The 3,828-nt window shown below is 41.8% G+C and overlaps 1 pseudogene; it reads right to left on the bottom strand.

Annotated features, from left to right (window-relative positions):
* Window positions 1-1,155: 1,155 nt before the first annotated feature.
* On the bottom strand, window positions 1,156-1,639 carry LOC132008881 (carbonyl reductase [NADPH] 1-like; annotated as a pseudogene).
* Window positions 1,640-3,828: the final 2,189 nt, after the last annotated feature.

The following is a 3,828-nucleotide window of genomic DNA, read 5'->3' as shown; positions in this document are numbered from 1 at the left end:
ACTTCTCAGAGCCATGGATGTGTTAGACCCCCCTACAGGGACTCTTTTGGTGGACACTTTGCACAGCCATTGTTTTCAGCCTGTCCATCTGTATCAGTTCACTTACTCCTCACAGCAGTGCTGTGAGGTGTCCCCCATTGTACACTTGAGGAGATTGACATACAGCAACATGTGGCATTTTGCTCAAGGTCACCCAGTAAGGTGGCAGAGACAAGACCTTTTAGTTTCCAGATGTTTGTGTCCATAGCTTTCCAAGAGAACAGTGGAAAGAATAGTATTTTGGACACTCATGGATTCAGAAAAGGAGCTTCAACAATGATGAATATTTTCTTCTCTTTATGTGTTCACCTTCTGTTGATATTTTGCTGATCCAAGTTAATGTTACAAACTTGGTGACCCTTTATCCCTACTTCAAGAACTCATTCACCTTGAGGAGATTTTATAATCATTCTTTAATATCCCTTGGTACCAATCCACGTTCATTCCCCTTGTCTCAGCTTGTCTTATGGATATATCTTGGGCACCCAGTTCCATTTCACACCTTGCAATTTCTTTTCCCTCAGTGAGTTTGATTTTTAAGGATATATTAAGGATACTTAAGGATATCAATGAGAAGGATAGACAGAAGATATCTATTCTTCATGGGGTTGCCATGTCATAGTAGAGGCTGATAAAGTATGCTGGCCAGGGAAACCTAGCCCCATTCATATGTTGATATATCTTCTGTGTTGACTTTCAAGCTACAACAGCAGATTTGAGTAGGTCTGCAGAGACCATTGGCCTGCAATGGCAAAAATACTTACTATCTGGATCTTTCACTAATGTTTACCAAGCTCTGAGTTAAATTGTCCTTTCTTGACCCACCTCAGGGTCTGTTCCTTGAACTTAGTGTACTAAATTGTGATTTTTGGGATGGTTGCCATGTAAACACTCTGCAGACATGGACATTTACTTAGAATTGTTTATTTGTGATGTCCATTAATTATTGTCATCAATTCTACTTTTTTCCCTCTTATAGCACGGAAGAAATCACAAGAAACTTCACAGAATTAGTAGCCAATTCAATGTGAATACTCGGTAGGGATAGTGATTCTTTTTTTGTTTCTGTTTTTTTGATAAGGATATTTTTGACAGTGTAACAGTTGTTTTGGTCAGTCATGGTGGGATTTGAGATGGGAGCCATGAAGGTAACTGATAGAGGGGTCCCCATTGTTCAACTTTCTTCTCTATAACAAATGCCCCATGAGGCCCCTCAGCATCTGAGGGCAGAAGGGCCAAGTAGACAGGGGTCTCTGCTCCTTCTTCTGGGCTTTTAGTGGCTTTAGGTCCTGCCATGTCTGTTCTCACCCACCTAGGGCAGCAGGCGTTCAGGAGGATCTTGTCCCCTTTCCTCTGCTCGCTCAGTTTCCTGGCATGGATTCTGGAGAGGACCGTGACATGATTTTTGTCACTCCATAGGCAGTATCAGGCCAGCCCTCCTTCCTGTGCACGCCTTTCTTCGTGTCTTCCACGAACTTGTTCATGAGCCCTACCAGTTCCTCCTCTGTGATGGTCTCAATTATAAACTTCTGCTGCAAGTCTGGGTTGCACTTTTTAAGGGCTATGAGGCTTATTATCCTAGACACATTCACCACTCTGTCTAAAATAGAACACAAAGAGTCACAAAGAATGGCATGTATGAGGATGATGAAATCCAAAATTGTTAGTATTTTGTCCATTTGGGAGACAATTATCAGTTTGCTATCACTATTAATGATGACTGCCTCTGTAACTGAAGGACATGATTCAGTTTTTTTTTTTTTAAGATTATTTATTTATTTATTTATTTGACAGAGAGAGAGAGAGAGATCACAAGTAGGCAGAGAGGCAGGCAGAGAGAGAGGAGGAAGCAGGCTCCCCGCCGAGCAGAGAGCCCGACGTGGGACTCGATCCCAGAACCCTGAGACCATGACGTGAGCCGAAGGCAGCGGCTCAACCCACTGAGCCACCCAGGCGCCCCCATGATTCAGTTTTGAGCTTTGTTTTACCCATAATGTCTCCGACGATGTCAGAGAAATGATCTAATGGGACTGAGCAGTGCCCAGATGTTCCATAGGGAAAAGAATGTGCCTTATAGAGGAACATGCTAAGCAGAGTGATAGGAGGCACTCTGTAGTCATGAGTAGAAAGCAACTTTTCCTCATTGGTCCTCTTTGGGACCATCTGACGATCTTATGGTTACTTGGGCAGTGCTCTATGAATCAGTGTCTACTGAACAACAAAGAGCTGATCACTTAACTGAGGGCGCCTTGAAGGTGTACATACTGCATTAGGCTTGGTATGCTCTGGGTAGGTAAAAATGAGTCACCTCAGTGGGCTGAACTGCATACAGGTTTTCTCCCTGGGGTTTTTATTGGCTCAAAAGGAGTAACTAATGTCCTGGCAATATGGTCATAGAACGGAGCCATGGAAAACAAATCTGTTAAATGAATACTATCAAAGAAATGATGTTGGTGCTACAACATGCATGAACCCTGACAGCGATATTCAAAATTAAAAAGCCAGTCACAAAAGACCACTCATTATGTGATTCTCTGTCCGGAAAAGGAAACGTAGGGAGAGAGTATAGATTGATGGTTGCTTGGGGTAGGGGGAAGCTATCAGAGGGCTGATAGCTGAGGGCCCAGGATCTCCCTGGACTGATGACACTGAGCTGGATACCTGTAATGGGTGAAGTGTAGGATATGTGAATTGTATCTCAACAAAGCTGTTAAAAGTGTAAAGCGTTGACATAGCTCTCACTTTTAAAAAAAATATACTCTTTTTTTGGCACCTGAGTGGCTCAGTTAAAGCCTCTGCCTTCAGCTCAGGTCATGATCCCAGGGTCCTGGGATTGAGCCCCGTGTCGGGCTCTCTGCTGAGCAGGGAGCCTGCTTCCTCCTCTCTCTCTCTGCCTGACTCTCTGCCTACTTGTAATCTGTTTGTCAAATAAATAAAATCTTTAAAAAATATATACTCTTTTAAAAAATATAGTTAGTATTTATAGAAATGAACTTATATTGACATGTATGAGTAATTGTTTACAGTCTTTATATTTAAATGGATATATATTTTTAATATATTTTTCAAAATAAATCTATAGTATAATTTAAAGGGAATACAAGGACAACAGTTTATCACTTTAGAGAATAATTAGTGAATTTAGGGGAAAGGGAAGGAAAATCCATGGAATGTGAGATGGGATATATATGGCCTAGATATTGATTGTCTGGTTACGATCAATAGTGGGCACCTTGTTGTATTTTCTTTTTTTGCGGATCAATTATTTTAGTAAAGCTTTCTTTTTTGAAGAAAGAATTTAAAAAGAAGAAAAATCAACATCTGCTATCCTGCATAGTCCTTAGGCTCACAATTCTCTTTCATTTTGTCCTTCCATGCCAAAAAGCAGAGCAAACACAGGGCTCTGAAGTGTGTTCTGCACTGACAGAGAGTTGGTAAAGTCATTCAAGATTGTCCTTCATGTCTTAGGTTGGGAAGTATGAGAGAGAAGGGACAGTATTTTTTTGCTTTCGGTTATCCTAGCTAGGATTTCTCCCAGATAGTGTCCCAAAGAGGGTTAATTCCTGGTAACATGGCTGCAGTGGCTGGCATCCTCCCAAATAATGGAAGAACTCCTCCAAAGGCAAGAAAACCCTGCTTCCACACTGAGAATGTCGCTTGCATTTCCATGTCCATGAAGTCCAGTTTCCCTGAGGTAAGAAGAGTTGTTTGATTAGAGCCTGCCTTAGCAAATGCAGAAGAACACTCCCTCCTCATTCTCGTCCAAGGCTAACACACAGCAAGCACCAA

The sequence above is a fragment of the Mustela nigripes genome, unplaced genomic scaffold, assembly GCF_022355385.1.
Source record: "Mustela nigripes isolate SB6536 unplaced genomic scaffold, MUSNIG.SB6536 HiC_scaffold_1881, whole genome shotgun sequence".
In the NCBI taxonomy this organism is placed as follows: Eukaryota; Metazoa; Chordata; class Mammalia; order Carnivora; family Mustelidae; genus Mustela; species Mustela nigripes.
Note: the sequence above shows the minus strand (reverse complement) of the source record. Positions and strands in the feature narration are given on the sequence as shown.